This window comes from Zalophus californianus, chromosome 7 (assembly GCF_009762305.2).
Source record: "Zalophus californianus isolate mZalCal1 chromosome 7, mZalCal1.pri.v2, whole genome shotgun sequence".
NCBI classification, from domain to species: Eukaryota; Metazoa; Chordata; class Mammalia; order Carnivora; family Otariidae; genus Zalophus; species Zalophus californianus.
Window position 1 is genome coordinate 144800764 of NC_045601.1, and position 12098 is coordinate 144812861.

The 12098-nt window shown below is 45.2% G+C and overlaps 1 non-coding gene across 1 annotated transcript; it reads right to left on the reverse strand.

The window, feature by feature from the left end:
* Positions 1-4508: 4508 nt before the first annotated feature.
* On the reverse strand, positions 4509-4590 carry TRNAS-AGA. The gene has a single exon. It is a non-coding gene; the product is annotated as a tRNA-Ser (tRNA).
* Positions 4591-12098: the final 7508 nt, after the last annotated feature.

Below are 12098 nucleotides of genomic sequence, written 5' to 3' on the forward strand. Positions count from 1 at the left end.
CACGATCTTCCATATAGAAAATGCACAATATGAGTTGCGCATACGCTCCTGATTATAAAAGGTGGAGTGGTGGGGCGCGTGGGTGGCTCCTTCAGTGAAGTGTCTGCCTTCGGTTCAGGTCATGGGTCCTCGGTGAGGAGTCTGCTTCTCCCTCTGCCTCTCCCCCTGGCTTGTGCTCTCTCTCTCTGAAATAAATAAAATCTTAAAAAAAAATGAAAAGGTGGAGTGATTTATCTTGGGCGGCAACAAGATGGTAAATGTAAACAAGAAGATAAAGACTTAAGTTCCATAATGGACTTAGAATTAGGGCTTCAACAAATCTCCATGCTGTTTAGTTGTATTGGATGCAGCCATACTGGGCTGTGAACCTAACAGACTAACAAGGGCATAGCCAGTGAACACAAGAGCTTCCAAATGGGCTTCCATCCTTAATATATTGGTGAGCACTGGTTATCCTGGGGGAAAGAGGTGTTGAGTCCATCTAGAGAAGCTGCTTGGGCTAGTCAAAAAGAATTTGTTGGACCTCATGGTCACTGAGAGGCGAATATTTCCAGGGAATTCACAAAATTATTGAAGACAGTGCCCCAGACTAAGAATTCCCTACATTTAGGTTTTTCCTTTTTACCATGTAGCCTAATTGTAACCATTAAATGAAATTACTCAAGTAAGATCAAAGATAAAGCTGCTAAGGAAACATCCTCTTTAAGTTCAGGTTGCATGACTCCTTAACCTCAACACTGTACATTAGGAGGTAAAGACACACCCATGTCTGAAGCTGAGATTCTAGTCAAACCAGTTCTGATTGTCTCCTACCCAGAGTTAGACAAATCTGGGCCAGGCCCTGGGGGTAGAACCAGGCTCATATTTTAGGCAGAGGAAGGAAGATCTGAATCTCTACTGCAACTTCTCTTCAACCTTCATCTTGAGTTTCCCATGAGAACAAACATTTTCCTCATTTCTTTTGAGGAAGGAAACATGTAGAAGTTTTATTAAGTAACAAGACTTCTCTAAAGTCTCAACAGATATGCTAAAGCTTGTATAAGTTAAACACATTTTTTGTCTAGGCTTTCTTGTTGCAGTTGTTCAATTGGAGGTAACACCTTGTAGCTGCAAATCATAGCTGTTACATAAACCATGCTTTATCCAGAATTTCTTGCTTCTGGAAGATTAAGAAATGGAGAAAAAAATTCCAGGTGGTGATGGAAGTAAAAAGAGACACAGATAAAATCGCAATCATAGTGGGACATTTTCACACAATATATCTCTCTGAAAAACTAATAGAAAACATAAATGGAGGGGCATCTGGGTGGCTCAGTCATTAAGCATCTGCCTTATGCTCAGGTCATGATCCCAGGGTCCTGGGATCAAGCCCAACTTCGGACTCCCTGCTCGGTGGGAAGCCTGCTTCTCCCTCTCCCACTCTCCCTGCTTGTGTTACCTCTCTCGCTGTGTCTCTCTCTGTCAAATAAATAAAATAAAAAAAAAAGAAAACATAAATGGAAAAATAACCATAAAACAAAATAATGCAATCCATATACACATAGAGAGAACAGTGCACATACCGACTTCAGGAATCAAACCTTTTGCAAGCACAGATGAAATTATCTCAAATTTGACATTTTACCAGGCCACAAAGCAAGGCTTGAAAAATATAACGGGGTTGGATACATGCTAATATTTCAGAGCAATAAAATTATGCCAGAAATCAAAACATGAAAATGAAAATTTATCTTTGTTTACAAAATTAATAAATATGCCTCTAAATAATTTATGGTTCATAGGAGAGGCGACAATTGAAATTAAGAACTATTTTGAAATAAATGATAAAAATAGTACATATCAGTACTACACACATACTGTGCAGCTAGAAGTATACGTAGGGGGACACCCTTATGTACATATATACAAATAAAATAAATGCCTAAGAGTAATGACCTAAGCATTCATTACATGAAATTAGGAATTAACCACATTTTGTCTAGCCATCCATCCACTGATGGACACTTGAGTTGTTTCTACCTTTTGGCTATTGTGAATAATGCTGCTGTCAACATGAGCGTACAAGTATCTGTTTGAGACTATGCTTTTAATTCTTTTGGGTATATACACAGAAGTGGAATTGTTGGGTCATATGGCAATTCTATTTTTATTTTTTTCCAGCCTTATTGAGGTATAATTAACATCTAACATTGTGTAAGTTTAAGGTATACAATGTAATAATTCGATATATGTATATATTGCAAAATGATTACCATGATCAGTTTAGTTACCATCTATCACCTCACATAATTTCAATTTTGTGTGTAGTTTATTTCAGAAATGCAATGTGATTTAACATTCAAAACTCAATCTATAAAATACATCTTTTTAATTTATAATATTAATAAGTAAAATAATAATTATATGATAATCAAAAGATACATGTAGAAATTATTTGGTAAAATACAGTTTTTAAGGGTGCCTGGGTGGCCCAGGTGGTTAAGTGTCTACCTTTGGCTCAGGTCGTCCTGGGATCAAGCCCCGCGTTGGGCTCCCTGCTCAGGAGCCTGCTTCTCCCTCTCCTCTCTGCTCGTGTTCTGTCTCTCTCTCTCAAATAAATAAATAAAATCTTTTTAAAAAATACAGTTTCTATTCATATTTTTAATGTAAAAAGACTTTTATTTTCAAGGTATTTATCCAAAGGATACAAAAATAGTGATTCAAAGGGCCATATGCACACCAGTGTTTAAAGTAGCAATGTCCACAATAGCCAAACTATGGAAAGAGCCCAGCGGTCCATCAACAGATGCATGGATAAAGATTATATATATAATGGAATAGCACTCAGCCATCAAAAAGAATGAAATCTTGCCATTTGCCGCGACATGGATGGAACTAGAGGGTATTATGCTAAGTGAAATAAGTCATTTAGAGAAAGACAAATACCATATGATTTCACTCATATGTGGAATTTAAGAAACAAAACAGATGAACATAGGGGAAGGGAAGGAAAAATAAAATAAGATGAAAACAGAGAGGGAGGCAAACCATAAGAGACTCTTAACTCTAGGAAACAAAACTGAGGGTTCCTGGAGGGGTGGGGGGTGGGGGATGGAGTAACTGGGTGATGGGCACTAAGGAGGGCACCTGATATAATGAGCACTGGGTGCTATATGCAACTGATGAATCACTGAACTCTACCCCTGAAACTAATAATATGCTACATGTTAACTCAATTGAATTTAAATAAAAAATTAAAAACACTTTTGTTTTAATAGTTACACATTCATAGTAAGTTGCAAAAATAGTACAGAGAGGTTCTGTGTACCCTTCACCCATTTCTCTGGTGGATCACTTCTTACAAAACCAAAGTACAATATCAAAAGCAGGAAATTAATATTGGCTCAATGTTTGTGTATGGTTCTATCTCAAGTGAAAGAAGCTGTTCTCAAAAGGTTACATACTCTGCAGATTCACGTAACCAATACACAGAACATCACTGCCACAGTCTCCCGCCTGCTCGCATTACAGTCATGCCCACACCCTCTGCCCATCATCCCTAAGCCTCTGGCAATTGCTCATTTGTTCTAATCTCTGTAATTGTGTCATTTTGATAAGGTTGTGTAATTAGAATCATACAGTATGTGAACTACTGAGATTGACTTCTTTCACTCAGCATTAGTGTCCTTGATGCACCTCCAGATTGTTGATTCATCATCAGCATTCTCCTCTTTCCTGCTGAGGGGAGTTCCCAAGGATGCACTGCTGTTTGTGTCCTTACGCACCTGCTGAAGGACATTAGGGTCGTGTTCAGTTTTTGGCTTTAAAAATAAGGTTGCTATGAACGTTCATAGGTAGGTTTTTTGTGTAAGCATAAGTTTGCATTTCTCTGGAAATGAAGAGTGCAGCTGGTGAATCATATAGTATTTTCATGTTTTATTTTGTAAGAAACTGCCAAACTACTCCCCAGAGTGCCTGTACCATTTTCCATTCCCACCCATGTAACAATTGTATTCAGTTTCAAGAACATTCTCAAAAAAGGCCAAACCATAGGGACAGAAAACATAGGTGGTCATCAGCTATTGCGTGGGGGGTTGGGAGGTGTCTATAAAGCGTAACACAAGAAAAGTTTATGGACTGACAAAACTGTTCTGTATCCTGATTATGGCAGTTGGTTACACGAAAATACGCATATTCTTTCAAAAAGTCAAATTTACTCTACCATACATTTCTAAATTAAAATAAAAATAGCTTTCCTTTTGTGGCAGAAACACCCTCTACAATTTATCTGAGGGACACTTTCACCAACTTGTCTCGTTTTGAAACAGGTCTATTGGTGCAAACTTTTTGAAGAAAGGATTGTACTCACTCCATTTTTTTCTGGGCCCCACAGGGGAGCCCAGCGGCGGTGGGGTTTTGCCGGGTCTAAGAACAAGACACATGCCCCCCTCCACCGCGGTGGTAGGATCAGGTTGCGGAGAGAGCTAAATGGGGCCTTCTCCTCCAGACAAGCTTGGTAAAAGCTCAGACGTAGTCGGCAGGATTCGAACCTGCGCGGGGAGACCCCAATGGATTTCTAGTCCATCGCCTTAACCACTCGGCCACGACTACGGGTGTACACTAAGTTTCCTACAAGTACAGAGGGAAATGTGGGAGATTTAGCCGTAAGACTCCCGGGCGGACAGAAGTGTGTGTAGTGCGTCGGGCAAAAATCCGCAGGTTGCATGAAGGCTTGGGGCCGGGGGCGAACGCCCCCCGCGGCCCCCGACGTTTAGGAGCAGGAGGACGAGGGTGCTCCCCACAAGCATCTTCTTTTCCAACGAAGTCGAGGTCGATTCGTGAACTACCACCTGCCTCCCTTGCGGGTGACCTGGGAGTGTGCTGGTGCTGGGGTGTCCGGAACTGGGAGCAAATTTCCTCGGGCCCCGGGGCGGGGGGCGGGGATGGGGGTTAAGGTAAGCAGGGGTTTAGGCCTGGACGGGAGCAAGTCTTCTTCCAGAGCTCGCAGGCCAGCGTCCGCTGGACGACCCTGCGCTGGATGGGCTGCAGGGAAGGAGATGCTGTCGCTGATTTGCGTCCACGGTGCAGGGAGGGAGGCGCTGAAAACCGCCCTGGGTGCCCTCCCTCCGTGTCCCCAAGCTCCGAGGCTACACCGCGCGTATTCATCTCATTGCTTTCAGGAAAGTGCTTGGCAAATACCAGTGAGCTTTCCCGTTCCATGCGGGTTAGAAGAAATCTAGAGGTATAGACGGTCCAGGAGTTTCATTTCCTGTGAGTTCCTAGCTGCTTCCTAAAAAATGGATTACCTGGTTTGAGTTTGTTTTGTTTTTCCCAATGCAAGGGCCCGTTTTCTTTCAATTGAAACCAACACAACACGTTTCCTGTTCTCCTTTTTAGGTTTGTAACTCAGCTTCCTTCAGCAGAATTTCCAGAGGCTCTACAGGAACGATTCAGAACAAAATGGTTGAGTGTGGATGCCAGAGAGATGGGTCCCCATTTCATGACCAGCAAAGTGTCAAGGGCAAGATGTGAGAGCTGATGGATATGCCTCTTGAGAAAGCAGAGATAAATGCTTGGATTTAATAGATTATATTCAGCCAGAAGTATCAAAGTCTTCTTTAAATAGAGCTCTATTCAATTCAGATACCACTGAGAATGGGGGGGGGGGGCTAGATCCAATTAAAGACCCTAGATCCAATTAAAGGCCCTAGATCCAATTAAAGACCAAATATTTTCCTTTTATTAATATCCAGAGAAGATAAACTGTACCCTCACTTATAAACAGAATGAATGTGGTCATGGAAAGTAAGGACCTTCACTGGCAATCTTTGGAAAATTCCCCACTATTTGCTTTAAAAGATTGTATGACATTTTAAATCTTAATTTTCTGCCTCTCCCCATTGGAATATTTTGAGGGCAGACCTTTGTCTAGAGCTTTCCTAAAACATTTTTTTAAGTTTCAACTTTTTGTTATTAACATAAAACCCCAAAAGAGTTCCTCATCAAAGAACACATGCAAAATAATTCTTAAGGTCTAATTAAATGTCAGCAGATTAGAGACGTAGAGAAGCCTCCATGAATTCTGCAAACCTCTACCTGGCATCAGTTAGTCAGGAAACAGACTCAAGGCCCATGTAATTGTGAAGGGCATTGAAAAAGACATTTGATCACAGCAAGGACTATTGAGGAACATTCAACATCAAAGTCCTTGAGTCTATAGGTAGAGAATTCATCTTTCTTGTGCCAAGTAAAATAGATGTTTCTCCTTCTTGATTAGAAGAATCTTGGGTAATAAGGACTGTCTCACCCTGGGGTGGAGGGGGGTGGAGAAAACAAATAGCCCACACTCCAAACCTCCCAGAAACTCACAATAGCAGCACTTGGCTGTATCTTTTTTTCCTCTCATGCTCTCCACAGTATTTTTTTTAATAATAAAAGTGGGAAAGTTTTTTTTTTTTAAGATTTTATTTATTTGACAGAGAGAGACAGCAAGAGAGGGAACACAAGCAGGGGGAGTGGGAGAGGGAGAAGCAGGCTTCTCGCGGGCTCGATGCGGGGCTCCATGCGGGGCTCCATGCGGGGCTCCATGCGGGGCTCCATGCGGGGCTCCATGCGGGGCTCCATGCGGAGGACGCTGGCCCGAAGGCAGACGCTTAACGACTGAGCCACCCAGGTGCCCCTGAAGTGGGAAAGTTTTTTAAAGCAGAAGGTATGCGCTTGATGGGCTCCTGTGTGGCTCAGTCGGTTAGGCGGCTGCCTTGTCTCAGGTCATGATCCCAGAGTCCTGGGATTGAGTCCCTCGTAGGGCTCCTTGCTCAGCGGGAAGCCTGCTTCTCCCTCTGCTTGTGCACGCTCTCTCTGTCAAAGAATTAAATATAATTTTTTTAAAAGGTATGCTCTTGAGATATGAGAGTGGGTGAGCTTAAAAGAGAGAGAGCTGGGCCCCCTCCCCCAATATTTTTTTTTTTTAATCTGTTGCGTTTCTTCCTTTTCTCTCTTTCTCTCGACAGAGGCAGAGGGAGAAGCAGGCTCCCCGCGGAGCAGACAGCCCATGCAGGACTCGATCCCAGAACCCTGGGATCATGACCTCCGAAGGCAGACGCTTAACCGACGGAGCCACCCAGGCATCCCTCTCCCCCAGTATTTTGAGTGCAAAAAAAGGGGGGGGGGGGAATAGTTGAAGTCATACAAAACATAAATTGTGCCAATATCTTCCAGACAAAAACCACCAGGAATACATAAATAGTTGAACAGGTTGGGACCCCTGGGTGCATCTCAGTAAAAGGGTTTTAGTCTTGTGTTAGGTGATTTTGGGGATTTAAAAAAGCAGGGCTTCTCTGGATAGGATGCTGTCTGGGAGTGATTCTAGGGTTGGATAGCTTAATAAATCCTACCCCGAAGGAAGACCAAAGCAATGCTAACACTAGGGTTGGTCAAGAAGCTGTCGTCATTCATACCGGACAAGATGAGGAGACGCTGGGTCACTTTTGTGGCTTAACAATATTTGTGTGTTTGGTTCTGTTTTGTGTGTGTTTCACGTTCGTGTTTATGTTCAGACAGGAGAGCAGTGTGATCTTATTTTCATTTTGATCCATCAATGGTCACTGAAAGGCCTGGTCTGACATCTGTGTTCTGTGAAATTGTTTATGTTCCACAAAAGAACATCAAGGCCTAGCTGAGAATACCAGGTCAGATTCCACGTGGTGGGGGCTGCTTTTAACTGTCTTGATTTTGTATTTTACTAATTTAATTGAATATTATATCATCAACACTTTTTTTCCAGGCACTTCTCAAATATCATTTTAGTGGCTTTCTAATGTTCCATCATTCAGATGAAGTCGGAATCAAGGAAATATTTCCCCTTGTTGGACATCTATGTTATTTCTGCTCTGCTACTGTTACCCATTTTTTAAATACCATAATTGGTTTTGTGCACAAAACGTTTTTCTGTAGTTAGGATTAATTCTGTAGGACAATGTTTTGCAAAATGAATTACCGGTAGAGTGTTTTCAAGCTCCAAATGAGCTGAAACATCTGTTTGTTAGGTGCTACGGTTGCAAGAAGAAAGAACATCTTGTGAGAATATGAAGGAGGAGATATTATTCCTGTCACCACAGAGGAAGACAGAAGCCAGTGACATTTAACTGCAAATGAGAGTTTTGCAGACAAGGGCTTGAGGAAACATTTCCCTTGTAATCTGAACATTTGACGGATCTCCTTGTTTGTGTCCCCACAATGGCACTTCTGTTCCCAGCATTGCGGACCCTGAATCTAAGTTTACAGCCATTAAAAGGAAGTTGGCTCAACACCCTCCCCTAGGAACCGCATGATTTCTAAGCCCAAAATTAACCCTATTTAGAATATGGCTCAACTTTGCCTGGTACTTACGTGTTTCTACCTGTCCTTTCAGCTTTGTGCATGACAGAAAGTTGCTGGGTCCGGCTCTTCGGGAAGTTCATTCTCTGGGATGGTGTCCTTGGGGCCAGGGGCCGGGGGCTGGGGGTCAGGGGCGGAGGAACCCAGTTGAACGCCATCTAATGAGTATCAGCTCCGTATTCAGCTGTGAAAGTAACTCAGGTGAGTGCCCTTGGAGCCTGCTCCTCTTCCACCTGCTTTTGCCAGTCAGAGGTGCCACTCAGTTCCTGCCTGCCCTTCTATGGTTCCCCAGACTTAGATGTGAACACACACGTCCTGGAGGATCAGTGCCTGGAGAATGGACTAAGGTCAAGGAAGCTCGAATCTCACCATCCTCGACTGGTTCTTGATTTACTAGGGGTGCATTCTTTAATCCAAGAACCCTTGGATAAGCCATGAAATTCTTTCTTACAAAACTAAACGTGTGCAGATGCTCCACACACCAGGCACCTGTCACATCTCACCTTAGCCCACGTGGCCATTGGCTTGCCTACCCCGCACTTTCACTAAGAGTTAATATTCTGGGGGCACCTGGGTGGCTCAGTCGCTTAAGCCTCCAACTCTTGATTTTGGCTTATGATCTCAGGGTTTTGAGGTCATGATCTCAGGATTGTGGGATTGAGCCCTGCCCTGGGCTCACTGGGCATGAAGCCTGCTTAAGATTCTCTCTCCGTCTCCCTCTCCAACCCCAGCGCCCCCCAAAAAGAGCTAACATTCTGTGGAAGGAGCCTGTAGGGTGGTTAAAGGATTTGAAATTCCTTGGGGTTTGCCTGCAGAGGTTCCAACCCTGCCGACTGGTTGTTAAAGGGTAAGCCAGTGAGAGATTTAGGTAGTCTCACCAAAGATGTTTATTTAGAGAGAAAAATCAATTATTCAGGAAAGTTAGTACATAGATCTGCTGTCAGGAAGGTCTGTGAATAAAGGCATAAAAATAGTATCCCATATGACTAATGGCATCAGCCCTTCAATATGCTCAGATTGGAGAGGCTGGATCACTGATCACTGATAAATGTCTTCATGAACTTGGTGGGCTATAAAGTCTGTGTATACCAAGACTGTGGGGGAAAAACAAACTTCACTCTTAAAGATGTCCATTGTAATTCAGTCAATTATCAGAGCAGTCTGGAAGCAGCAAACCAATTTTCTGAGCCACCAAAAAGGAATATCAATTCCCGTGAACAAGGATGACTAGGGGTATAGTGCTGGTCCAAACCCAGGACCTTCCTCAGTGTGAAAGGTATTATCAGTGAGGCAGAGGTGGACCAACAAGCACAATTTATAGGCTCAGGAATTGGAAGAGAGGGGATTACTGGAAAAAAGCAAAATGCTTTCACACAAAATCTATGGTCTGAGAGATCTGGGTTTTTAGGAAACCAAAGGAGTCAGTCCAGTTAATTGGACGCACAGTTTAGAAGATGGGGGGTGGGGGGGGGCAGAGCACCATAGCTGTGCGAATACATAAATGGGAGATAACACAGGGTCTTTTATGCTACACCAGATTGGATTCCACATGATATATATTGGAAAAGTCTACCCAGTATTTTGAGAATGTGGGTGCGTTATTAGAGTAGCCCATGATGGAGAAGTGGCCTAGAGGACTTTATAATAAAAATAATATTTAGGTATCATCTCTGCATCAAATTAATTATTTGAAAACATGTTCTCAGATGAGTTTTTAATATTACTGAGCTAGAGGGAATAAGGTCCTGAGGAATACTTCATTCTACTGACGCTGGTTGTGGGATTTGTTACAGATATCTGCCGTAACAAGCTACTTGAAATAATTAACTACTCCCAGCCTAAGGCATCTTAGTTTTTGTTAAGGAGCCCTTTCAAGTGAACTTCTTTTTTTTTTATTGCAGACATAAATTAATGACAAATACATGTTTACCGCTGTCCACCCCAAACGACTTCCTTTCACTTGAAAGCTTTAGAATCCTCCGAAAAGTACAGCATGTGGGCTTAATTATCTCAATTAAGTAGTCTACAGTACCCTTAGCTGTATCTCTGGATTGTCAGATTTGATCTTCCCCACTGACGTGTGCTTTGTGAAGATCTCAGATACTTCATCTAAAAAAGAAAGAAGAAAGGAAGGAAGGGAGAGAGAGAGAGAGGAAGGAAGGAAGGAAGGAAGGAAGGAGGGAGGGAGGGAGGGAGGGAGGGAGGGAGGGAGGGAGGGAAGGAAGGAAGGAGGGAGGGAGGGAGGGAGGGAGGGAGGGAGGGAGGGAGGGAGGGAAGGAAGGAAGGAAGGAAGGAAGGAAGGAAGGAAGGAAGGAGGGAAGGAAGGAAGGAAGGAAGGAGGGAAGGAGGGAGGGAGGGAGGGAGGGAAGGAAGGAAGGAAGGAAGGAGGGAGGGAGGGAGGGAGGGAGGGAGGGAGGGAAGGAAGGAAGGAAGGAAGGAAGGAAGGAAGGAGGGAGGGAGGGAGGGAGGGAGGGAGGGAGGGAAGGAAGGAGGGAGGGAGGGAGGGAGGGAGGGAGGGAAGGAAGGAAGGAGGGAGGAGGGAGGGAGGGAGGGAGGGAGGGAAGGAAGGAAGGAGGGAGGGAGGGAGGAAGGAAGGAAGGAAGGAAGGAGGGAGGGAAGGAAGGAAGGAAGGAAGGAAGGAAGGAAGGAAGGAAGGAGGGAAGGAAGGAAGGAAGGAAGGAAGGAAGGAAGGAAGGAAGGAAGGAGGGAAGGAAGGAAGGAAGGAAGGAAGGAAGGAAGGAAGGAAGGAAGGAAGGAAGGAGGGAAGGAAGGAGGGAAGGAAGGAAGGAAGGAAGGAAGGAAGGAAGGAAGGAAGGAAGGAGGGAAGGAAGGAAGGAAGGAAGGAAGGAAGGAAGGAGGGAAGGAAGGAAGGAAGGAAGGAAGGAAGGAAGGAAGGAAGGAAGGAAGGAAGGAAGGAAGGAGGGAAGGAAGGAAGGAGGGAGGGAAGGGAAAGAATGAATTCCGACCGGTAAGCAGGTACGTGGGCGTAGCCGTAACTCTAGGAAATAGGGCGACACCGCTCTCCGCGTCGGGCTGGGGGGCTCTGGCGCTGCAAGAACTTTTCGCGCAGTCCCGCCTTCAGCTCCGGTGAACACGCGTCCTTTCTGCGCGGCGGTTTTCCCGACGGTCGGTTCGGAGCTCGGGTTTTGTCCGGCAAGTTTCAGAGTTAAGGATTTCTTGCCCCGAGGCCGCGGGGAGGTGGGGGAAGGGCGGCCGCTCGCCCGCGCTCGTACTGACCCGCGCCTTAAGCCTCCTGACCCCGAAGTTTCCAGACTCCGCGCGCAGGACTGGGCCCGAATGCCGCGCGTCAGGGTCGCATGGCCCTAAATCGTCTCAGGAACAGCCTGCGATCGCTTCTCTCCCTGGAACGAGTCCCTCCGGATGCTCAGCTCGCCGCAACTCGCGGCTCCCGGACCCGCAGACCCTGGACTCCGCGCGCCGGCGTTAGGCGACCGCACCCGCCGCCCGGCCCTCTCTGTCCAGGACCCGGGCCCACCTGACCGACGGCCGCTGAAGGAGCCGGGGCGGCTGGAGCGCACGGCCGCACAGAGGAGAGGCAGCAAAGAAAATCCCCGAGCTAGGAAACCTGGAGTATTGCCAAAGATGCCTGGGCGCACCCCAGAATCAGAGGGTCGCGACAGCAGCACGTTCCAAACGAACAAGAAGGGCCTCCCTTCCGCGAGGGAGAACCCCGGACCGGAGCCGGAGGGGAAGGAGGGGGACCTCGCGACGTGTTCAGAAAG